The following is a 27,265-nucleotide window of genomic DNA, read 5'->3' as shown; positions in this document are numbered from 1 at the left end:
TGCATCATACCCATATTTGGAAACGGCACGTTTGAGCTGTTTTTTCACTATAGTCCTAAAATAAGCATTTTATAAAATGTAAATGCAACTAAAGTGTCAAGGTTAATGACACACGAGCTTTAAGTCACTGTCAAGACTAAGTAGGCTACGCTAGGTGACACCCAACATCTCACTGAGCAGTAGACCCACAAAATGTCCGCCGCACTGCCAGCTATGTTTCAATAACACTTAAACGGGAAGTCAACCTAAAAAATGTCTTTACAAATCTTCTTTGAAGCCCCCACTATAGTCTAAACACGATATTTTGATTAATACTGTGTTTGTTGAATATGAATCCAACCGCTTTTATCCATCATGGGGCGGCCATTTTGCCACTTGCTGTCGACGAAGGATGACATCAGAGTTGCTCAATAACTCACTCACTTCAATAAGAAATAATAAAACACAAACAGGTTGGAAGTCACCAAAATAATGAAAGTAACAGTTAACAGACATTTTGGGGTAAAATATTGAATTTGCTAGTACTCAAATAAGTGGAGTTAACAGCAGCTGAGCACATATAAGCGCATATTTAAAAGCTGTTAATGCTCTTAATGTCACCATTACACAAGTAAGTGTGTGTGTGCGTGCTGAGGAGCTCATGGATTCTACAGTCACGCTAACATGGAAGGACAACTAGCTTTAGCATTACTCTCCAGACTGGTCAGTTTCTATTAAGCCAGCTCTCTTGAGCCCCATTTTGTTTTACAGGCAGAGATTTTGCACTTCAGCACAACTACATTGTCCCTGAGGGCAACAATTTCAATTCTATTTTTTCTCCCTCATATTTTTCGCTCTCCTTTTGCTTTCAAGAGGTTTCCCTCCAGAAACTCAGGTCTAGTTGACCCGAGATGAGCCCGAGACGGACGGAGCGGGTCGGCGAGCGGCACGGAGCGAGGGGCTGTGCGCGGGGACGGAGCAGCAGGTGCAGCTGTGACAGTTGCCGTGTTGTCGCTCGGCCCACACTGTAGTCAAGATGAGCCTCACAGATGTAGCCACTCAGCGTGCGCCTTTATTGGCTGCCTCAAACAATGCATCTCTGTCAGGAACAACTCCTCCTCAGGCCATTTTTGCACTGTGTTGGTAAGACAGCACCGAGCGGAAACTTCATTGTGACACGTACGCGCACGCTAACGCGCGTCGTGTGCCGCTACAGCAGCCCAATCAAAAGCTCTCCCGTCAAGACAACAAAACCTGAAGCGACACCATGGAGCATGGAGGAATGATGCGTATTTACATACACCTGCAGCTTTGCTCATCTCACATCTCGTATGGTAATATAAATTTTAGACATTAGGTACAGCTGTTTTGATTAGGAATGTTGATACCACTTTTTTTTTTTTTTTTTTTTGTCACAGACTGATACCAGTACGAGTACTCAACTCTCTTGAGTAGTGATTGATAATGATAGCAAGTACCAATACCACGGTTTCGATACATAAAATTTCCACATAAAAAAACAATGACATCATTTTATATATCTTGATATAGCATTTTTTTTTCCTTAAAAATGTATGGGAATAATTATTTATTCTTCTAATTTCAAGTTCCTGATCATAAAACGGCCACAAGAGGGTGGTCGATATCGGTATTGGTCTATGTCGCAAGTACCATACCTTGAAATAAGGCTGGGTATTGTATGTATTTTATTTATTTATTTATTTTGGGGCTGATACCTATTATTAGTAGTTAAGGAGGCTGATAATCGATACATGGAGCCAATATTCACTTTCACTGTTTTTTTTTGTTTTTGTTTTTACAGTATTTATACCTTTCTTACAGTATTTATACCTACAGTTTTGTTCATCTCACATATAGTCATTTAATGTACACTTCAGACATTAAATAGCTACAGCTGCACAAGATTAGAAGCTTTATTAGTTTTTTGCATTTGCTAAGTATTAGAGATAATGACACCAGGTATGTGTACCGGGCCGATACCTGGCTTTATTTCAAGATAGCGGTACTCGCAACCGTATCCGATTTGTGGCCATTAGAAGAATAGAAAATTGCCTTTAATTTCATGCAAATTTAGGGAAAAAGCCTATATTGGGATATATAGATCTCTCTCTTTTTTTTTTTTAAATAAATGTTACATATCCACACAAGTGGTGCTCTCTGTACTTGGTATCGGTGACTACTCAAGACTCATGAGACAAGAGTTGAATCCTCATACTGGTATTGATTTGAAAAAAAAAAGAGCTATTGGGCATCCCTATGACGCAATAAAGATTAAAACTACAATAATAAACATTATGTGAAATCCATACCTAAAAACTGCTCACATTGTAAATAATAGAATCTTATAAAAGTGGTTAAGTGGTGGGTGTAGTTAACAAAGCGGAATAATTTTATCACCAAGTATATTTCAAACCTGTCAAATAACACATTTCTAATAAATCATCATAACATCCGTTCAATTAGAGCGACCCGTACTGCACCTGCTGGGGCCGCACTTTACCCCCCTGCTAGATTTCAATCATGTGCAACATTCTAACTGTACCCAGAAAATTAAAACTACTTTTATTTCTTTCTGGAAAGAATATTCCAAGCAGACCCTCAAAGTAGCTCCGAGAACATATCAGATCTAATATGACGATAGTTTTACGGTGTCTGCCTTCTCAATTACTGGAAAGAAGCTCAACGAGGGCGGTTAATTCATATGCAGAGGCATTATCTGTGCCCAGAGTGAGCAGGGGGGGACGCACGGCGGGCCAAACTTATGAGCGTGTGAGGGAAACATAAAGCTTTTTTTCTGGTGGCCCACACATGGAGCGCAGTGTGAAGATAAAAGCAGCAGGTTCCATGATTCACTGCAGGAAATTAATCGACTAATAGTGTTCTCGCTCTCTGTTTCCGTGCCAAAAAACCCACATAAGAAGCTCATTAGAGGTGATGATGGACGTTTATGTTCATTCTCAAAATGTACACAGATTCTTTTTTTTTTTTCTGCGTGAGCAGCCTCTAGCTCCATCTTTCCTCACGTACACTCACACATTAAAAAAAAAAAAAAAAAAAGCGCCTCCTGTCAGCGTGAGCAATCATTATCACATAATTTCATTGTTTTTCCACCCCTCCACTGTGTTTGATGTCTCTGGCATGCTAGCAATTGAACAGATAATTATTTTGTTGATTAGCTGAGTTTTTTAGCAACTTAGCAGGCTTGTGATATTGTGATATTCCTCTGAAAGTCCCAGGCCAGACGCTACACTCCATCTGACTTGGCAAGTGAGCCACGAGTGCGAGAACAAAGCCCCAAACACAGCCAAGCACACACTCAACTACACAATAGCAACTTAGCAGAACTAATCCACTAGAAAATTAAATGCCACATTGCGTGTTATTTAGAAAATAATAAGGAAATGTACAAAAAAAAATACTTTTTAGTGGGCTGCAAAAGTTTTCTTTGTGCAAAATAATGATAATAATCATACACCGAAACTGTTTTGCTGTATCATAAATTGATTTTACATCAATTATGAAAGGATATGATTCATGTTGTGTGTTAGTCGTACTGTCCTGCGGTGCTGATTTGATTCCATATTTACCTGATTTTGTTTCCAGGATCAATTAGGTATGTACCTAACCTAACTTCTAATTACTTTTTTAGATCGCATATCATTTTACTCTGTCATAAACTGATCTTATGTCCGTATTTGAAAGGATATGATTCATGTTGTGTGTTACTATTGCTGTCCTGTGGTGCTGATTTGATTGCATATTTCCCAGATTGTTTTCCCCAGGTTCAATTAGGTATGTATCTAACCTAACTTCTGATTACTTTTTTAGATGACATATTATTTTATTGCATCATAAACTGATTTTACGTCTGTTATGAAAGGATGTGATTCATGTCGCGTGTTAGTCATACGGTTCTGATTTAATTGCATTTTTTTTTTGACATATCAAGCTAACCTAACTTCTGATTTATGTTTTAGATTAATTGGAAATATGTTTCTTAAATAAACATGTTAATTAAAAAAATAATACATAAATATAATAAATAAAAATATAATACAAAAGCAACAAAAAATATATACTTTAAATGACTGTAGTAAATTACAAAATATTGCCAACACTTTTTTAGCACCATTTACATTGCCAGAACTGGTTCAATTAAAGCGCTACTGGACAAGACTGGCTACACTAAATAACAGCCACATTTTTTAACCCCTTTTAAATGCAAAGTTGAACTCCTCTCCCTTGCAATGAGTTACACTAGTCAGGGACAGATATATTGCTCCGCCATGTTTACCCACACCAGCCCTGAATAACCGCCCGTGTCCTGTCGGCGGAGGGGCTTTTAAGTGCTTCGCTCTCTTCTAATCCAGCCGAGACACGACTCCCTTCCCCTGGCAGACGTGCGCAGATCCCCCTTTTTCTCCCAATGCACGCCCCGCTCGCGGCTGCTATGGCGGAGCCGCAATAACTGCTGTTTGCTCACAGCCTCCCATCTCCTCTGACATGCACAAATTGAATATTTTCTCCAAACAGTGTTGCAGCTGCGCGCTGATAAGCGTGAGTCTTGTTCATATATAGCAAAAGAAATGAGAATGTGGGTTTGCATTTGTGTCTTCATTCGTATTTCTTGTTAAACTAGCAAAAAAAGGTGATTCTGAAAGTGAATTTCCATAATTACAATTATTTCATTACGGTATTTCCAACATTCAAAGTGGCAGTGCTCCGACTGCAAATCATTTTCGATTGATGAAACAGTTTTCTTATTATTTTTTTGCTTTCATTCATTTGTTGGCCTATTTTTTTTTTTCCTGGGTGTGACCACTGCTCACAGTTTTAAATCACGCGCAGCCAAGCATGTGTGCAACATGTCGTAAAATATGACTTACAACCATAAAGTGGGTCCGTTTGTGCACTAACATTTCACAAAAGGCACATACGGGCTGAGGGAGGCAGCCATGTTGTTTTTCGTCATGGAGAAGCTATCCTCTCCATGTCACATACCTCTACCAAATTATTTCGGCAAGCAGGAAATTTTCTCAGCCGAATCCCACGAATCAATTCCCTCCCACCCCACAGGGACTTTTGGGAAGTGGAAACAAATGTTGGGTGCTGGTGGAGGTTGCGCGCACAGTAGCGCTCAGTGTTTTACTGATTAGCAATCGTAAAATAAAACTCGTCACAAGAAGTACTTGGCGTAGAAAAAGCGCGCACCTTCCGTCCTCGCCTTTCTTTACAGCCTTGTTTATTCCTTTTAATGGTGAGCAGTTATCCGCCCAGCATGACTCCATGCAGGGAAAAAGCCACAAACCCACAATTTATATGCCAAAATTGGCTACGGAGTGTAAATCAAAATGAGTCCACTCCCTATCCTATCTATCCCCAACTTCACTCACAGCAGAAGAATCTTAACACAAGATTGAGCGAGCACAGAGACAAAAGAAGAGCGAGCATATTTGGGTGGCAATCAGTGAGGATTTTAAAGCTCTGCAGCGCAACCTTTAAATCACTTGTGAAGAAAAACATCAGCTCATTGGCACAACGAGCGCAAGCAAATGCTGCCACCAGTCAAAGCCGTTCAATATTAAATCGATAACAAATGACCTTAATAAAGCCAAAGTGCTTACACTTGACTCATTGTTATCATCTAAGGATGCAAACGACGTTTTTTTTTTAAGTGTGCGATTCATCAGAAGAAGTCAATCTCGGGCGCCGTCTATTGTGGAAAAAAACAAGTGCGGGATGGGCAGGGGGTGCATCAAGCAACAGCCCATAATGTCACAAATTTTGATGAGCTCTCACCCACTCCCTCCTCTTTCACGCTCAGTGGCGGGAGTGCGAAATTAAAAAAAAACAAAGAAAGAAAGAAAGAAAAAGAAAAAAAGTTGTGAAAATGGATGTGAGACACTTGTGACTGCTTCAAACCCTTTGGAGAAGCCAGCCGGCCTATATTGATCCATGCCTGGACATAAAATTGGTGAGAAGAGGCGACAAGAGTTCTACAGAACCAGATCCAATTCCACTCAAAGAAGATTGGAACTGTGTACTCACACTTCTGTCGCATTCCAAAGAAAATAATAGTGAAAAATATATTTCAAATAAAAAAATGCTACTTTTACAATTTCTTTTCATTATTTGACCCACATTTTTATCTCACTGGTGGTAGTGAGTCACAAAAGTACCCATGAATGTAAACAATTTGCATTCTTAAATTTAAATAATGCTTTGTGACTCATCCTTCAAATTGCATTCTTTCATTCGTGTGAATCTTCTAAAATGATCCAAAAGAAACAATCGCTTCCACATAAAAACGTAGTACCAAAATGCTCATCATTCTTTTCATTGTCACAAACAGACAAAAGTCGCATTCACGGACCTGAAACCACTCGGGAAATCGCAGCATCCTTTTCAAACCGCACAATTTAAACAAGAGACGACGCCAAGCTCGAGGTTAAATTTGACCAATAATCCGGTGATGGATGACCGAGGAGTGCTGGTGTGCTTCGGGGGGGCCATGCATCACCGGCCCGGCCGCGGCGTGATCTCTCCCGACTCGATCCACACTTGCCTTCAAAATCCTTTCCAATAAACGTGCCCAAAAATGAGTCAATCATCCAATTTTGCCGTCTTTGCGCGCAGGCACATTTATTTCTCTCTTTGACTCGTTTTACAGACATTTACAAGGCCATTCCACCAGTTTTTCCCTAAAAGTAATTATTACATTGCAAGACTAATTTTTCCTTTGACTAAATATCCTCTGTCCAATTATAAAGGATTAGCCCTTGAATGTGCACAAAAATCACTTCTCAGGTCACAGCTCCACTAAAAATCCCCCATTGAATGTAACAAGAGCATCAGCGGATTTGTAAAAAGAAAAAAATCATAACTGAACGAATAAGAAGAAATGAATGTTTTAGCTTCTCTGAAACGCGATGCAGGCTCAACGCGGCCGCACATCTGTTGCACAGTATTTTTGTTTTTCTCTGTATTTTGGAGTTATCGGCTCTCAATCTGCGTGTGACTTTTTAAGCTCCTAAAATACAAAAAGCTTCTTTTAATTGAATCGCGAGCACGCGAGATAGTATGCGTGCAAAAGTGGGCAAAGTTGCTCCACATTCAAACTTAAAGCCATCTTCATTCATAGTGCAATAAAAACTTACCTTGCAGCGAAGCCGGGCGAAATAAAATCTGAATTGAAAAATAAGAATAAGAAAGGAGGGGGTGATGTCAGATAGTGTCTGATGGGGGGTCCTGTGCGGGTTTGCGGGTCTGAGGCATGCCCCTCTTCAGGCTGGTTCTCAGTCGGCGACAGGTTCTCCTCTCAGCCCGGCCGTGCCTCTCTTCCAGGGGCACACTTCCATAGCCAAAAGGCGCTCTCCTCAACACCTCTGCCGGAACCGAGCCGACACCACCAAGTCTGGGCTCCTCTTGTGTATCGAAGAAAAAAAGAAGAAGTGTCAGCGGGCGTTTGGTGGCTCTATCCGCCGCTTACGCTCCGTCCGTGTGAGAGAAGTTTTAAAGCCGAAATGGAGCCCGCTCTCGGGGTAAAGGAGGAATGGACGAGCGGTGGACTTCCAGTAAGCAGAGGCAGCCAGCCAGTGCTGCTTCGGCCGAGAGCAGGCTGCCGTGTGCGGGCACCCACTGAGGGAAGAGGAGGGACAAAAGCCCGGACCGGACTTTCACGGATCCGGACCGTGTGGCAGCAGCAGGACGAGCAGCAGGGGCCTTTTTAGCGTGCCATCTTTTTTTCTGTACTCTGAGGAAATTCAAACGAAATCATGGAGAGGATGTTATCAATACATCATTTATTGGCTCTTTTTCTGCTTTGAGATGTATCCTTTGCTTTAGTGCAAACAGTGATGTGCTACAGTGGGCAGTCCTGTCGAGTCAACCAATGAAAAGGAGGATTTCGTCTCTACTGTCGTATTACATTGGGGAGAAATCACAGCAATAAAACACCTCCACCATGACACAGTGGTCAAGCAAAAATATGCTTCAGCATTTTTTTTTTCTTTTTCATATGAGCACTCCAAGACCACAAAATGAGACACGGCTATATAATCAAAATGGGACCAAACCGAAAGTGTGTGTCAACATTTCTGCCTCCATGATTAACTTTGTCAAGAGATGCATTGATTTGACAAGGTCTATCTATCTGTTAGGGGTGTAACAAAAAAATCAGTCTGAATTTAAAAGAGTGAATGCACAAATCGAATTGTTCCACTTTAAAATGTACCGTCCATGTGTTTGTGTGTGTGACTTTGTCTTTGCTACATTGTGGGGCCCGTTCACACGTGTTTTTTTTCCAGGTTTAACTACCTTTGTGGGCACCGAATTGAAATTGTGGGGACATTTTGGTGGCCCCCACAAGTTCAGACCTCTTTTTGAGGGTCAAGACTTGGTTTTAGAGTTTAGGTTTGAATTGGGTTTTGGTTCAGATTAGGGTAACTAATGGGGGTATGCAATAATGTTTGATGGTTGAGGTTAGGGAAAGGCATTATGTGAATGGGAAGTCCCCACGCTGATACAGAGACAAACGTGCGGGGGTGTGCGTGTGTGTGTGTATGTAGTACTGACCGGACAACTTCAGTCATATTCAAATCGAATTGTGATGACATTGAATCTAATTGAATTGTACCATTTTGAAATAAACAATCCTTAAATCTTACTGCACCCATTGAGGTACATAAAAATCATCTGTTATTGGAGCGGTGAACACCCCTAGCTAGCTAGCGACCTAGCTAGCTAGCGACCTATTTATCTACCTAGCGAGCTAGCGAGCTAACGACCGATCTATCTATCTATCTATCTATCTATCTATCTATCTACCAGGGGTGGGAGAAAAAAAATCTATATCGCAATATATTGTTGCGCTCTCCGTTGCAATAAATTATCGATACACTGACTGTAGATGTCGATGTAATGTGTCCAGTTGTGCAGTATGTTATAAATGTTTATGCACCTGAATTTGTCTCACTTTACAATGTTTACAGTTATAAGGCTAAGAGGCACTACATGTTTCTTTGTACATTGTACAAAGTTTTGGCGTTGAATAAATGCATAATTAGACATTTTCCTGGCTTTTTCAATCACATATTGTGATATATTGCTAATTTTTTGTTTTTTTGGGAACAATACATCAAAAATCGTAGATATCGTGTATCGTGATATTATCGATATCGTGAGCCAAATATCGTCACAGTATCGAATAGTGGTTTACCCGTATCGTTCCACCCCTACTATCTATCTATCTATCTATCTAAAATGTATATTTAGTAATTATTTGACGTCTTCATCTAAGCATTTGGTACATTTAGTGATTCCTGATATATATAAAAAAAAAATGAACAAATTCAATGTATGCATTAGCCGCATAAGGGACTCTGTTACTTTCATAAAAAAAAAAGCAGGTCAACGCACATGCTTATTTCTGCATTGTGCGCAGATTTGCGTGTTGTGATGTGGCCGAGAAGTTCTGTCCTGAAATATTACGAGGCAGGGCACCTGGCTTCAATAAAAACTGTCTTTCACCCACTGTGGGGAAACGTGAATTTGAGTCATGCTCACCAGGTGAAGGTGAATGCAGGCGAGGGGCTGACTTATGTTTTTATAAGCATAATTTTACATAATAATACATGCCATTTGTGGGGTGGGGGCAGGACAAAAAAAAAAAAAAAAAAGAGAAAACAGATGTAATAAAAGGTCACCCGGTGGCAAGCATCCATAGCTGGAAAAAATGTTTATTTATAAGCAGAGACTAAAAACACATGTGGTGTCTTTATGGCTTTGTTAAACAGCAATTTTGTATTCATACTGGTGTGCAGTCCAAATTGCCAACAGAGGGCATTCGACTATTCGTTTGAAAAGATAACTCAACATAAACCATCTACAGGTGAAGACAGTTTATTATTAGAGAAATCACACCCATTGTGTGTGTTGCGTTTGCTCTTTTATGTTTTCCATGAGTCACAAAGTGTTTATGAGTTACAGTCACATTAGCAGATCTTGCAAAAGGAAGCTCGGAAGCACCAGGTGCTGTATGCTGCAAGGTACACTAAGCATTGTGAATAAAGTTTTTTTTCATGTAGAAATGTGCACTGTATTGACATTGAAACATCTCAAATTGACAGGCAGTGAGGTCTGACATTCGGAATTCAAAAAAACAATTGTTGCGCTAAACGTAAAAAAGTTTCAAGGTCATACAATTCAGCATTCTTCACTTCAGCGAGCAAATAATTAGTTTATCGTGTGCCAGGGGGCGATTCTACAAGTAGGATCAGAGGTTTAAGGATGCTGAGCTCACAGCCAGGCAAGACAAATTTGGCTGTTTTGTATGTCTGAATGCAATTTCATTTTTGAGAAATTCTGTGACTAAACCAAAAAATGTGCAAAGGTTATTTAAATGTCGAGCCACAGCAAAAGAGGAATGGATTGAATGGGATTTAGAAATTGGATTTACAGTATAAAACAAAGATATTGCTAACCATAGTCATTTCTGGGGTAAGCAGCATCTTTACATATACACATTAATGGGATGTTTTGTTTTGTTTTGTTTTTTTCCTGGAATAAGCAAGCTCCCAGAATTGAGCACTATAACAAACCAAAAAAAAAAAAGACATTTATATGAAATTCTGCATGTAAACCACTAAAACTACCTTTTGGGGATACTGTGAATATATATGAGTTATAATATTAATGTGCATGGAGTCATAGCTACACTCTTATTTAAACAGAGGCTAATGCTTCTATCTGACTACCTGGAATCATTTCTAGCTAGAAAAAAAAAAAAAACACAGCCAACTCCTAAAAACAACAGTAAACTATAATTGAATAAAATGAAGAATGTTAATGTAATCATCTCAAATTTTAGTGGTATTCAATGTAGGTGCTGGAAATGTCTGCATTGCAAACGTTACGCTTTTAAGACTTACATTTAGGTTTTGGTGAGGCAGAATTTAGCATAGGCCTATGCCAATCTCCTCTTCATTTAGGTTCTTTGGCAACTTGGACTCAGGAGCTGTGTCACCCTACAAAACAAGACAAAGAAAGTACAAGAAGAGTTGTCAATTTAATCACTTTTTTTTTCACTTGAACGCCATTCGCTTGATATGTTAGAACCTTTATGCTCCAGCCCTCCAAGAGCTGGACTGGCCATTCGGCATATAGGGCAAATGCCCGTTGAGCCAGTGTTATTTGGCATCAACACTATTTAATCACTACTGTTCTCCATTTTTCCCAAAAGCTAGTCCCACAATTTAGATTGAGCAGGCCATTAATCAATTTACAATATAGACAGCAAACTGAACCAGCCAACATGAGTGGCAGTGCTACGTGGTAGCCAGGGGTGCTCAGGAGTCAAGTCTGACTACAAATTTTAGAAGAATATGTCTTTCCAATAAAATATTTGAGTCTTTAACGTCAGTTATATCCGTAATTTTCACAGAATCCGAAAACGACGCCACATTGGTAAGGTAGTTGGGGCGCCACAAAAATGACTAACAAAGGAGCAACGATAAAACTCGCGTTTATCCGTCAATATTCCACCCAAGTGAATTCACATCTCACTTTGATGAAAAGGACATAATGAGATGGAAAAGATGGACAAGGTTGGATATTACAGATCCCTATGAAGCGACAAGAGTACTTTTTTTTTTTTGTCCTTTTTTCCTATCGGACAGCTCTGCAATGAATTTCCCTCTCATTGTCCTTGCGATTATACAAAAGCTTGGAAGGTTAGAATTTTGTACAATGCAGATTTCTTATTCCTCTATGTGTGGTCAATATGCCATCTAAGGTAGCAGCTTCACTCATGTCGTGCACTTTTGTTTTTAGGTATGTTAGCATCTGCTGATTTGGCCACCACTGTTGTTTGTGCTGTAAATGTTTTTGTTTATGCTGAGTAATATCTACAAAACCTGCCCCATAGAAAGTTTTTACAACTTATAGGACATTTACCCCATATTTTGTGTGTGGTGGGAAGAATCTACTAGAGTTAGCATGTTAGCATCTGCTTCGTATGCATGCAAATTTAAGCGTACACAAGGTTGGTCAAAGCCTAAATGCCACGGCTGTTATTTTAATTTTTTTTTGTGCCAGTCCAGTCCTGGCTCCTCCTACAACAATCAAAACTGGCAGACAACAGACACGATTTGTGTTTGCTCGCTAGTAAAGACATGACTCCTGTTGTTTTTTCCATTGTCTTATCATGTGGAGATAATGGCGGATGCTCCGTACCGGCCTCAGTCATGCCCGGTGAGCAAACATACCTCCCAATTTCTCATGTGGCTCAAAGCCTGGCTCTTAACCTTGAATTGTTCTGTGAACAATGCTTATTAGTTCCTTCCCAAAATATTTGCACATGATTGACATCTCAGGCACACATGACCAGTCACAGGACTGCGGCTGACCCTGATAAATTAGAGCTCTGTGGCCAAAGGTTTTTTTTTTTGGGGTCAGATTTAAAGTTTCAGAGCACAATTATCAAAGCTTCTTATAAGCACCATGACTTGTTGCTCAACATATTCAATTCATTTGTTTCTCCCTTTATATAACTTATTCATTTTATGCACTACCTTGACCCATGTACTTGTATTCCTACAGAAATAAAGCTAACTGATTAGCATTGAAACATGGATGTGTGCAGGATATAAAATACATTCGGCAGCGCACATGAATAAATGCGCTCAGTCAAAACAGCTTTTTCAATGTTTCCAAGCAGCACAATTGCCTACAATTGCAACATTTTCGGCCTTTGGCATGACTTATAACGAAGTAAAGTTAGCTAGCAACATACAAAAAAAACTATAAATAATACTGAAAAGGTCATTGCGTGTTTGCATAATGTTAGTGAACAAATTATGTATGCTTTACAAGGATTTTGAAAGTTGCAGTAAAAGAACAGTAGACCATTTGGTAACAAAATTCAGTATAAATTGACTCCTCACTATAACGCAGTAGAACCATGTAAGTATTAATAAATAAAAATAAATTCTAATTAAATGACTTTATTTATTTATTTTTACTCACATATCCTTATAGGGGTACCTTCACTGTTGAATGCTTCAAAATAAAAAGTCAGGTAGAAAGTGGTATTGGCACCTTTGTGGGAATAACTTGAATGCCAACTCCACTTATTAATATTAAAAAAAAGCTGTCACTATAGTAACTTAGTGGTGTAGATTTCTACTTCCTGTTTTTGTGTTATGTTTTTTCAGAACAGCTTTTAAGCACAAAAGGCTTGATTCAGATCTTATGTGAGTGGTGTAGAGTTGTTGCTGCTGTTTGACAAGCTGGAGCATTGAGTGGAGATGTAGCACACCACATTAGTATTTTGGAACACATCATTTGTAATTGAATATAATTTATCCCAATATATATATATATATATATATATATATATACACACACATACTAATTGTGCACTTATTGTGACTTTTTTTCCCAGCTGTGTCTTGGTGAAGGAAAGCTCCCCACATTACCTCAACATGGACTCTCGCGGTAGTCACGCATCAATTTTGCCAGGGTGCCTTCAGTGGTCTCCTTGGATATCAAGCTCTTGCAGCAGACTTCCAATCAAAGAAGACCTGTCTCGCCACAGAGACGAGTCGGTTAATATTTATGTAGCCATGGGCAACCATGCCACTTGGAGTCTTAACCTCACTTCTCCACCTCCACAAGGAGCTGCCCTGTTTTTGCACATGTTGAACGGGACTTCCTTTGGGTTAGCGATAGGCTCTGCGCAGGCTTATTTATTATTTACGTTGTGTGGGTACGATGTGTTTTGGAAATCAACCTGTGACCTGTACAACTATGAACTATTCTTAACCTATAATATATGCTGCTGAATAGGGATGTGCAGAGCGCTCCAAGTATCGACAGAATCTATACTAACGTCGGATCGATACCAGAGTGCTAGTATCAATATTTTACATGTATTTATTTATTTTGGTTTCTCATGGGTCCCTTGCGCAATCCCTTTGTGGCACACGTGCATGTGCCGGCCTGCCAATCACAGTGGTGGGCGGCATTGACAGTAACAATTAATTATTTCTACAGCGAATGATGTAATATGTCATTGAGTCATAGTATGCTTCCTTTGAGCTCTTCCAACTACCCTTTTAGCTAAGTATTCAATCATGTAGCACAACATGTAAGTATCGTTTATGTAATGTGACTAAACTAAACTAGAGGAACTTTGGTGGCTGACGTTAATTTGAATGCAGAAGAATGACAGGGTCTAACAATATGAAGATTATTGCACTTTGCAAATTTAAACAACAGCCCAGGTATGTTTCCATTGAGGATATTATATTATCACATGTTTAAGAACCTAACAAGAAAGTCTAGTTAGCAAAAAAAAAAGAAAAAGAAAAGGGAGCTCATATAAATATAACTCAAGTGTCACAAAAACAACCCAAAATGTTTTTGCTGAAATGTTAACGGTGAAGTTTAGTGTAACAAATTCGGAATCCAAATTACACAGATTGACACAAACTGATTTCTTCTCGGGTTAATTTAAGTGTGAATTTGTTAATGGAAACCTGTCTTGTATGGGTGAGCACTGTTTGAGCTTTTAAACTTTTTTTTTTTTTTTTTTTTTTTTTTTTTTTAATACGGCTGTTTAATTAAGTGACAATAGGGTGGCACCCATGCCACTGAAATCAATAATGGAAAAACAGAATAAGACTTCAAAGTGTTCTAAGTCTTCAACCTACTTTCAATCAATAGACTTCTTTGTCTGTTCTCCTGGTTTAATTAAAATGGACGGCACGAGTAATCAACTCTGTCTAAACATTAAAAAGTACATTTGGAATCGGTATACCGTATAACATATTATCAAATCAAGCCCCAATGAATGATCTCATGATAGTGCTCACATTTCACTTATTTAATCACTGTCTGTTGAAAATGCTGCGCTCCCCCTTAAAAAGAACCCAGGACTTATAATTGACCCAGCAGACAGGAAGTAATTAAAAAGAAGTCAAACACATGAGATCAAATTTGAGTGAAAAAGCCAAGTTGGGCCCGGCCATGTTGGGCTCTGGCTTGCACAACTGTCAGAAAAGTTGACTCTGAAAAGACCGCACTGCATAAACAAATCATGGTGTTGTGGCGTAAACATCGTACGCCTTTCTACGACTACATTCTTTAATCAAACGAGCTGAGAAAGTTCTAGTGCAACACAGCCTTTGAGTCTTTTGACGGCTTGGCTGATGTATGAGGCACATGTTGGTTTAAACAAGAGCAGGGGAGCAAAGGATATACATGAAGAATCTCTATTCAAATGTTTTGTATGGAAACTTGGGCAAGTGGAAACAGATGTACTTCACATGTGACCTATAAAAAAAATGATATATGGTCCCCAGTAATATGGTTCAGCAGAGGCCAACAGTTCCAATTTGCTTCATTTTGCCATGCTATAAGTCTGTCTCGTGGAAAAATTGACATATTTTTCAAAAGATGTGGCATTTTCACTGTAAACGCAGCCCCATGCTCAGTGTGCTTTGAAATGATTGAGCGAGACACCCGTTCACTCACAAGTGCAACACTTGGAGGGAAGAAAGACAAAAATGGAGCTATCATAATTAGAATTCATCAAGCTGATGTATTATAATCAGGAATTATAAAACATTGGCCAACAAATGAGAACATCTGCAAGTTTCCATGCTCTCTTGCAAGCCTTTTGAAACAAATGTGAAATAATAAACCGGCATTTTTTCCCCCCACTGGACAGTTACTCTTCAATCGTCTCCAGACTTGAGGATCAGTATTCGCAATTGTTACCACACGACTAGGAGAATGTGTAAGACTACAATGTCAGGCTAACAACAGTAATGTAGCAATCACATGCACTAAAAATAAATACACAAAGACTTGGCATAACTTATTACGAATTACTTGGCTGCTTCACAAGTTGATCCAGTTTCAATTTTTTGGGGGGTCTGCGATTCGATTCAGAATCGATTTGCGATTCAAAATGATTTGATTGACAATGATTTATGCTTAAATCTATAGATGTGCAAAGACTTGTCTTGCTTTAGGCTGCTTTGCAAGACAGAATGACCAATGCAGCTTTTAAAAATGTCCTTTTAAAAAAAAAACATTTTATAAAAGTTTTGAATTGTACGGAAAGTGCCTTTTTCCACAAAAACAGCATGCGGACTACAACTGCAACTCTATGTAGCTAACTATAAATTTTTATAGCTTTTATAGTATATATTCTGCCCTCCCTGAGCAGACTGAGTACACAGTTTCGCAGATAGCAAACAGTCCCTCAATGTTTCAAGCTGTTTATTACACGCCAGTTGCGGTTAACTCTAAAACTAAACACACAAAATGAAGAGAATCACACACAGTGCACACTTAAATGCAAACTCACTTTGTTTAGCTTGTTTCCCAAATGTAGCTTGCTCAAGGCTAATGCACAATGGAACGCGCAGTTGGCTTGCTAATGCTAACTAGCGCACTACTTATAGCACTAATATAACTCAAAAGAATGGCTATTCATACAAAAAAAAAAACTTCAGGAATGTATACAGAGAAGCATCGTTCCAGGTATAAGCTCTTCCTACACTGAAAAAAAAATATTGACATAATGATAGAACTTTAGCCACACCATATGTTGTCCGAAGCGCTTTACCAAGCCTTCTATTCACATTTATTGAAAACACAGTGTAAGACTGCACACGACCGACACACTAACACAGCCGGTCAACACCAACAACCAAGTTTAAAATAACTTATTTATAAAGTACTTTAACCTCGCTCGGGTGTTTTTCGCTTTTGGTAAAGTTTTACATCCATCCATGTCATGTCTGTCGTACCAGCTAGCTAATGCTCCTCCTTGCTAGGCCGGCATCAAAAGCCAACGGAGGCGACAAAGGTCTTGATACACCATCGAGAAGGGCTTTATTGACTGATTGCTTAACAGTTTAATGCTCATTAGCAGGCTAAACATTCCCAAGTGCCACTCTTGAACGGTAAATGGTACTTCATTTATAGTATAGCACTTTTTCCACCTTGCAAGGCCCTCAAAGCACCTTACATTCAACTACTCATATGTCATCAGGGGGTTCGGTATTTTGCTCAAGGATCATTTGACGTGGTCACATGGCATGGGATCGAACCCACAACCTCTTGTGAGACCACCACTCTACCACTGACCCACGCCACCCCAAAGGTGAAGGTGTTCACTTCCTACATACCTGCCTCCCACGCATTGGCATTCAAAACATTACTGTGACAATATGAAGATAAAATAAAGTCAGGAATGGCAGCATCCATCTCAGAATGTTCTGTTTTAGTGGCAATGTTTCAGTGATCCGTTTAACCACATGGGAAGTCTGCATGTCCAACTTTTATGCTGTTTACCTCTGAGTGACATAGTAGTAGATAAATACGGTGTTACTTGAACCATGGTGTGTAAAGACCAGAAAGCACCAGTGGTTTAGAGCTGTAAGGTCAATATATTAAAAACAAAAAACATGTGTGCAAGGAAATCTCATTTTACCTGCACTGACTATAATAGAAATCAACTTTCTTAGTGAACTGTGCAGGGGATAATCTGTCTGCGTTAATACCCTCTCGTTTGAGCAGGAAACAACTTCAATTGTTCTCCCTAATGAAGATGAATACTGCGCTGCAAAGACAGAGGACAATATGTGACCTCAGTAGTCCCTTTAGAGGTCAATAATCTTCCCGAATAATTGCCTGAAATTTAATTGAGGCAAAATCTTACTTAAGCATTCATCATTGTGGACAGACATTCCTCCCTTCAATTTTGGATTCCGATTAATTCCACCAAATTAAAAGTAACTGCTTTGTCCAAGTAGAAAGGAACACAATTATAAGTTTTAAGTACATATAGCTTATTTCCATAAAACATTACCGTTCCAAAACACAGAAGGTGATCCCCAGGGTTTTTACAAAAAAAAAAAATATATATACAAGCTATAGATGCTTGAGCTTATTACCAAGTCAACAAAGTTTTGTTAAAACTTCTGCAAACCAAAAATACGTCTGCTTGTAAGATCCGCCACGATGGACGATATCAAACATTTTCATTTACACAGTTAAAAGTCTGGAATGAGTCACCCTAATTATTGAACTTAATTATTCCAAAAGCAATCAAATAGTTGATTAGTAGCGTCTTCTTGAGAGAATCCAAGAGTGGAAAACGACATGTAAAGGAAGGGCATCTCTTCATTCCTGAGGACAATGCACTAAATTGTTCTGTCCCAATTTCTCAAGAGATACTTTGTAATCATAGCTAATTACTGTTGCGTGGTAAATTGCGAATGGAACTAAAGTTGCTGTTGCTGACTTTGAGAATGTAAAAAAAAAAACATCTACAAAAGCTGATAGTTGCTTGCCTCACTTTGGGGCTTTGATTGTCCACTTCAAACTAACACCGCGGCGAACCGCATTGAAGGGAATCATTCTGAATAGCACACGCGAGCAAACAATAACGATGGAGGCGATCGTGCCTGTTAGGTTAGGTTAGGTCAGGGGTGGCCAAGTTCGAGCCTGTTGTCCATGTTTCTCTCCACTGACACACCTGATTCACGATCATGATCGTTATCAGGCTTCTGCAAAGTTTGCTGATTAGCTGATCATTAGATTCAGCTGCGCTGAAGAAGGGAGACATGGAAAACAGGCTGGATAGGGGCTCTCGAGGACCGAACTTGGACATCTCTGCGTTAGGTGGATACTTTATTTGATACATACTCTTTATGAAAACTAGATCACTGAATTAGTCTTAGGTCACCACTAGCTTTGGTCTTATCATGACCCAGTTTAAAAAATATATATACGAAAGGGCCTAACTAATACTGTTTGGTTAACTTGGCTTTATAGAAATGTTTGTGGTTTTGGTGTTTGGGTTCATACAGTAAATACATTTCCCAAGTCAATAAATAGCATAAATGTATATGTTTGGACAATGCATTACTGTATATATTTTATTAATGCTGGGAAAGCTTTAAGCCAAGATATTAAATTTACCAGTTTAGATCATTATCAGGGGAAGCATCGCTCCAAAAAAATTAATTGATACATATGTTGATACAAGGAGTATCAAGGAGAGTGACAGGATTCAAGTTTATTTTAAAGTGTAATGTTTTTGGATTATGATTTGGTTCGATATAGTCTGGCTGAATTTGAGAGGGTATGACTTCCTTGTTGTCATTTCACGATATTATATATTGGGAGTGTCCCAATCCGATATTGATATTAGTTATCAGTCTGATATCAGCATAACAAACATTATCGGATTATATTGGTCTACATTCCAAATCTCCGATGTTAGCACTCATTTACGACGAGTCCATTTCAGACTCTGCTCCTGCTCTAGCAGCAACTGGACGTTGCACTTCAAATAGAATACATTGTTTTCATTGAGATTATTAGGTTTATTTCTCAGGGTCCTTTCATTCATTTAATTTAAGTAGAGTACATTGTCATGCTTGAAGTTGAATTTATGTAACACAAATATTCGGTATATTCTCATACCTACTGTTGTTGCTGACTGAGGTTCTTTATCTTAATAGCATCACTTGAGCAAGTCTCTTCTAACATTTCAAACTATAAACTAAATAAAAGCACATTTCATTCCTGCTGATATTGTATCGGATTGAAATCGGTATCGGACTGCAATATCGGAATCATAAGTGAAAAAGTTTAAAATGATCACTGTATGAATGAACCTATCAGTAGGTTACCGTAAATATTGCATTTAAAAAAAGGGATGTAACGATACTGACAATATTGTGATATCGCGATATTAAAACTACCCAAAAAAAACACACACAAAAAAAACAGTCAGGTTGATTTCCATTTGTGCAGTTCTAGCACCCTCTGGTGGTTAGTTTTTTAGTGCAGTTTAATTTTCACAAGGCATGTTTTTGCCCTTGTATGTTTAAAATCCATGCTATTGATCAGACGAAGAGGAACATAATATGCTTGCCTTGTGAACCGAGTTAATATGTGGAGGAAGTCAACGTGTGCGTGCATTAGCAAGTAAGTGCCTCAATATTAAGTCTTATTGGATATTTAAGTTGTTTATATGCGTTGCTGTATTGTACCAAAATCAATCTTTTTTTTAAGTATAAGCTTTTTTTTTCTTCTTTTTTTTTTTAACAATATTGTGACCTTTTTTGTATCGCCAAGCTCCCCCACAATATTGTGCTAATTATCATATTGTGACCTTCATATCGTGATAATATCGTATCATGATGTTTGGATATCCCTAATTTAAAAGACTATTCGATATATATCTCAAGATATTTCAAGTGAAACAATTTGGTTCAGCTCAATGCACTCACAACTTTTGGATCAAAACCGATTTTTTCTGAGTCAAAATGGTTTTTTTTGGTTTGTTTGTTTGTTTGTTTTTTTGAACACATCTAATTATGTGTATAATATCCACCTAATGGAAGTTACATGGAATGAAAGCACTGTACATCGACTTAAGTCATTTTTTGGGAGAATCTCTGGATTCTCAGACAAATATCTTGCTCTTAGTTCAGCTCCTCACTGATTCTTTGACCAGCTGGCTTCAATAGAATGTTTAGTAATTGTTCGCTCATTTAAATGTGTCTGCATTTGTTCTCGAATAGAGGACATTCGTCAGCGGTGTCAGGGCTAACGTAAATACTAGGGGTGTTAAAAAACAACAACATCGATTCGGCGATATATCGCGATACTACATCGCACGATTCTCGAATCGATTCAATAAAAAAAAAATCGATTTTTTTTTTTTTTTTTTTTAAGAGCTCAGAATTGTTCATTCGGTAGTATTACCGATTCAACGTCTTATCATCATTGCCTTTTTTTTTTCTTTTTTTTTGTGTGTGTGAATCGATTTTTAAACTTCCATTTTTAATGGAAAAATATTCAACAAAACGTCTGACTTCGGGTTAGGATTCACACCTTGAGCATGGAAGAATGTTATATGAACGGAACATTAAGCCTTAATATTTTATTTTAATGCTGTTCAAACATGAAACAGATTACAACCTCTATAAGACTGAAATTTCAGATAAATAAATAATACATTTTCATATAAATCTTACACTCTACAAGCTTACTGATTAGTATTTTCTAAATTTGAATGAAAAAAAATCGCAACAATCGACTTATAAATTCGTATCGGGATTAATCGGTATCGAATCGAATCGTGACCTGTGAATCGTGATACGAATCGAATCGTCAGGTACTAGGCAATTCACACCCCTAGTAAATACCTTCATGAAAGCAGCAGAATAAATAGGGTCAACATGATAAATGCCATAAATGTTCCAAAGGCGAAAGGAAAGGGAAAAATGGAAATGTGCAAAGCATCCCATCCATATTTCAGATGATGGCAAAGGCTGGCCGTGTTTAACCTAACGCTGGGATGTTTGATTAACTGTGTTAATCATTTCCCATCTGCACTGGGACCCTGCTACTGCCTTTTGATTAAATTCTGACTAGTCTTGCATTGTTCATTAGATGTACTTGTCATATAATTGACTGCCTTCAGGCACGGGAAATATACATTTTTATCTCTTGATGAGGAAGTGTTTTAATATTATGTCATTCACTTTGCATCTGTCACAATGATGGGGGAAATGCCTTTGTACGTCATTATCTTGGGTTGGGGGAGGTTCACATTAAGTTGGATAATTAGATTTTTGCACAAGAAAATTCTCAACAAGTTTAGGGACTTTATCATGAGCAGTGTGTGCAGGGTTTTGAAGATTTTGTCATTAGATCACAAAGAATACCTCTTCCCTACCCAAAGTAAAAATTGGATTTGGTAAAAGTTCTGAAAAGACTAAAAACACAAAGTAACAACAAAACACAAAAGAGGCGACAGTGACAATGATCCACCAAAGTCTGAAAGAAACCAGCAAACTAACTACAAGTCAACTGACAAGACAGAAAGAGACGCCTGGACAAGACACAAGTAGCTGGGGGAGATGATTGGATGACACAAGGGAACAGGTGGACGAGCACAGGTGCAAACAAAATCTAATGAGCAAGACAGGACACAAAGCCAAAACAAGAAATGAACCTAAGCATGATATACACAAATCATAACACTATGTGAACAAATCATAAAAAAAAAAAAAAAAAAAAATCAAGTTAGTGAATTTTTGCACTGTCAATACCACTGAGCTTCTTCTATGCTCATATTTTTCACGCCAACGCCATCATTAGTATAAAGAGTTTATCATCACTGTATACATATTTGTCAGTTTCTGAGAAAAATCATATACACACTAAAATCACCTCTTCAGTTTGGTTTGCTCAATTTCAAACCAGAAATGTTTTTAACCAATATTTGTAGCATTTTAAATTAGCGTGTTTTAGAACTAGAACTTCATTCTTGTAACTTTTTTTTTTAACAAGATTATATATACTTTTTTTTCTCATTATTTAGGGTGGCCCAAATACTCTTAACTCATTTGCTCCCAAAAACGTGTAAATACGTTATGTTTTAAATGTTTTAAGTGTCCCAAAGACGTATTTATATGTTGTTGTTTTTTGTTTTTGTTTTGTTTTATTTTTTAACGCTAGCACATACAGAAGGCTTTGATGCAGCCTCTCAACTGCAAAGAACGGTTGATGAAATGGTAGTTATTACACAAACGGCCAGCCGGTGGCAGCAGAGTATGAGATCAACCAGGGCCATGTTGAAAAAAGTTCAATTACTCACAATTCTAAATAGATCTGTGTACAATGATGAATCTTAGCTATATTGTAATGCTAATTGTTACAAAACGGAAACAGGTAGAAATATACTTTTTTTTTTCCTGATTAAAGAAGAGACTTTAATTTGTCCTTTGGTAGGTTCCATAGTTTTATAGCAATAGAACACAAAATTTTGTGGGCCTTGCAAAATCAGTCAAAATCCAGCAAAACAGCCGGGATCGAAGGTGAATGTTTCTGTGAAAATGGCTGGGAGTGAATGAGTTAATTGTACTGTGCGTAATAATATTCACAGAGCTATCACTTTTTTTTTTAACCACAAAAATACAAGCTTTTTCCGCAAACTTGACACAAAAAGACTGATGTGCTAACCACATGCCTTTGCTATAATAGAGGAACAAACAGTTGTTAATAAATTGCAGGCAGGCCCATAAATATCGGGACATGAACAAAATTTCCATCTTTTTGGCTCTAAGGCCCACCACAATGGGTTTGAAATTAAACTTAAAAAAGATGTGCTTTAATTGCAGGCTGTCAGCTTTAATTTGAGGGTTTTTACAAGGTGAACGGTGGAGGAACAATTTGTATATATGCCTCACTGTTTTGAAGGAACCAAAAGTAATGGCACAAATTAACTATTCTAAATTCAACTTTCATTTTTTTGAAATACTTGTTGCAAATCATTTGTAGTCAATTACATAGATACACATAGACATTACCAGATGTTGAATTTCATCCCTGATGATTTTGTTATTGCTTACATTTTCCCTTCAGTTTAGACATCAGCAAATGAAAAACATGCTCACTTGGATTCAAATCAGGTGGCCATTGCATACCATTCCACTTCTTGCCTTTGCGTTCGCAGTACGCTTCAGGTCATTGTCCATCTGCACTGTGAAGCGCCGTCCACATAGTTCTGAAGCATTTGACTGAAAATGAAGAAAAAAGTATTGCCTGAAACACTTCAGAATTCATCCTGCTGCTTTTGTCAGCAGTCACATCATCAATAAAATTCAACCCAGTTCCAATGACAGCCATACATGCCCACGCCATCATGCTTCACTGATGAGGTGGTACGGTATTGTTCACGTTAACTCATTTGCTCCCAATAACGTGTAAATATGTTTTTTTTATGTTTTAAGTGTCCCAAAGACGTATTTATACGTTTTTTTGTTTTGTTTTATGCTAGAGCATACAGAAGGCTTTGATGCAGCCTCTCAACTGCAAAGAACGGTTGCAGAAATGGTAGTTTTTACACAAACGGCCAGCAGGTGACAGCAGAGCAAAGGAGATCAACTAGGGCCATCTAGAAAAAAAGCTAAATTACTTCCAATTTTAAATAGATTTGTGAAAACTAATGAAACTTAGCTCTCTTCTAATGCTAATTGCTGCAAAACGGAAACAGATAGAAACATACTTTTTTTTTCCTGATGAAAAAAGAGATTTTATTCTTTCTTTTGATGCTTTTATAGCAATTGAACACAATATTCTGTGGGCCTTGCAAAATCAGTCAAAATCCCGTAAAACAGCCGAGAGCGAACGGGATTGCTTCTGTGAAAATGGCTGGGAGTGAATGAGTTAAAAGCAGAAGCTAAAATGTGGCCAGATTTTACTTTCCTTTAATATATGATGGTGTAATGGTGTACTTAACATCCTAATATCTACAAAACCAGTCACAAATCTGTGACGAGATTAACAAAAGATGAATAATTGTTGCAAATGTATGATTTATGTTATGCCCTATTGTGCCCTCACTGCACACAGATTTTGTGCATTTGCATAACATCATGCAATAGAATGCATGAATAATACCTTTTCATTATGAGGTCTCACTGACATCCTCCCTTTTTACTTCTCAGCTCGAGTGAATCAAATCATAAAGTTGTCAGCCTTCACTAAGAACTCAGACCTGCAGCGATAATGACACCTGACTCAAGTGACAGCTCCATGCTGTGTTCTTCCTGGGGTTAAGAGGGTGTGACTCCAGGCTGTTCAGCATCATCTTTTCTCCTGGCATTTAATACACCCTTGTTTGTATGGGTCTTCATACGCAAGCGCGCCAATTTGTATGCATATGTGCCACGCTGTGACAGACACTGTTTCCTCAGGTACAAACTTGACAATATGAACAGTGTAGTTGTAACACTTAGCTGAATATAGATTAATATGTCGAGAATTCCACTCGTGTAATATACTGCTTTGTATTACTGTCACGCCGTAACTCTTCCGCACATGTGCTATAATTCATTTAATTAAAAAAAAAAAAAAAAAAAGCTTCCATATCAAATCTTCTCATGATTCTACAAGGATGCTCTCATAATGTCATTGCTGCCTATCATCATCACTATTCCATCTATCAAGTCTAACAACTATACTTGTACGTCATATCAGTCAGAGTGACAGCATTCTAGTTAGGCGTAGTTAGGAAGTAGTCAAGCAACAATTGTTTATACAGACAGTAACACCACGCCAATGTGGTGAGAAGGCCAACTTCAAAATAAACCTTACGGAACCAAATAATACATGGACATCAATGCTTTAGTATGCTTTTATTTCAAAGTTGTTCCCACCAGCGTGTTGTGTGACGTAACGGCTGACTTGACTCGTCTCCCAGTTATGGTTGAGCTGTTCATATTGCTGCCACAAACTGTTGCTACCGACGTCAACAACACGACTTTGTCCTGAAATTAAGTTCAATTGCCAATTAAGGAGGTAAAAAAAGAAGAAGATGTAATTATGCTGTGTTTAGCGGCGGCTCTTGCATTAGCAGCTACTAGCGTTAGCAGTAGCTCATAGCAGTGTTAGCGGCTAGCATGAAGCATATAGGCTTGCGTGAGCGGTCAGATTACGTTTCAAAGGCAGTTTAATTGACAATATGAATTACACTTGATGCTGATAGCTGACACAGTTGTCGTTCCTACCGATCACTTTTGAGCACTTTTTGTGCTGTGGTTCTGACATCACTTAGACCAAAATCTATCAGGTGAGATTTGTCAAAAATCTCATTTATAGAGAGGAAAATATTGTGCTGCTAAGCACAGTTTAAATTTAAAGGGGGATTATTGCCTACAATATTGCGTTGATGAGTTAAACAGCAAAATCCAGCTGTCACACGGAGCAGCCATTTTGCTACATGCTATCAACTAAAAATGACATCACAATGTTTATGCTGCATTCAAGGATGGTCGAAGTCGGACGAGGAAGTGTGTACGGGAACGCCCCCTTGAAACTCGGAAATTCCACTTGCGAAGTCAGAAAAAAAAAAAGGACCCCACCATCACCGGCGGACTAATGTGACGTCACTCTACAATGGTGATCCCTTTGGAAAATAGACCGTGAATGGTAAAACACAATTTCCTCGAGTCAAGAACTAGATAGCTTTCTTCATTCATAATATAGCGGCACGTAACACAACGCACACGGCAGTATGCCGCTATCTCTTTACGTGAAATTATTCTGGAGGTCAGATTAGTTTTGAGAACCAAAATAAAAAACATTTTATCACCATCCACCATTTTGGTTGTTTATTTCACTTTAAACGCTTTCAAGTCGGAACTGGGAAAAAACAATTCAGATATATCTGAATTCCGACCATCCTCAAACTCAGTATTAGGCTCAGGTAACGACCAATCACAGCTCAGCTCAAAATGGCTGCCCCCAGAGATGGATAAAAATGGATGGATTTTGCTAGTGGGGCTGCATAGAACATATTATAAAGACATCTTTTGTGTAGAAGAGGGGGAAAAGGTTATCTCAAAATGAAAACCCATTGTCCATTACTAAGTGGAAATGTGTTTTTTTTGCATCGTTTTCTTTCATGTCTTTTTCAGTGTTTTTAACCAAGAAAAAATATATAATTTTATTTTTATCCGAATACCCGATTATTCAATAACATTTTCAATCGGATATCCGAATACCAAAATATTTGTATTCCTGTCAGTTACAGCACCAGGTTGGAACACTACCACCTGACATGCTAATGAAATGAGTGAGATGGACATGTCGAGAATTGGAATGAATGTTTGTGTTAACTGGTCGCAATTACCCTCCCCTCCCATGTCCACACTGTGTTGACCTCGCACTATTTTCAGCACGTGTGCATATCACTTCAGGAGACATCGCTGAATTACTTTAACACTCTTGAATTTGAAGCTCATTTAGTCATTCCATTTCTGTTGCCATTATGCAAGTTGATCATTCGTAATAGGCGGGAAAGGTGATCGCACGGATTAGACATCACCAGGTTCCGCACTCCTGCAAAAAAGTTTCCACAAAACTTTGTCAGCAGGGTGGTGGGTGGATCCAAGGAAGACTTTTTCGATATTTAGATGGCTTTACAATTCCAGTTTCAGTCTTTGAAAAGGCTATCAAACAAATTTGTCTAAATATTATGTCTCTTGAATTCTATTGGTAACATTTGAAAATGAGCAGCAATTTGATAACAATGTGAAAGAGAAAGAAAACATTTCAGATATTAGACTAAATTGAGCTGCCTCCAGAAAGTTAATATTTATGCATGTGGGTGGTTCTCCCCAAATTAGGAGCATGAACCCATAGGTCACTGGTTTGTCATGGT

General features: G+C 38.4%; 1 protein-coding gene across 1 annotated transcript in view; it reads right to left on the bottom strand.

Annotated features, from left to right (window-relative positions):
* The window catches only part of adgrl2a (adhesion G protein-coupled receptor L2a), a 271,298-nt gene that overhangs the window by 123,703 nt on the left and 120,330 nt on the right, over positions 1-27,265 (bottom strand). Inside the window, exons 7-10 of the mRNA XM_077534344.1 lie at positions 23,496-23,618; positions 13,476-13,580; positions 10,929-11,024; positions 7,158-7,753 (exon numbers count right to left, since the gene is read on the bottom strand). The gene's annotated coding sequence lies outside the window, so the exon portion shown is untranslated. The remainder of the gene's footprint in view (positions 1-7,157; positions 7,754-10,928; positions 11,025-13,475; positions 13,581-23,495; positions 23,619-27,265) is intronic.

This window comes from Festucalex cinctus, chromosome 10 (genome assembly GCF_051991245.1).
Source record: "Festucalex cinctus isolate MCC-2025b chromosome 10, RoL_Fcin_1.0, whole genome shotgun sequence".
Taxonomy (NCBI): domain Eukaryota; kingdom Metazoa; phylum Chordata; class Actinopteri; order Syngnathiformes; family Syngnathidae; genus Festucalex; species Festucalex cinctus.
Note: the sequence above shows the minus strand (reverse complement) of the source record. Positions and strands in the feature narration are given on the sequence as shown.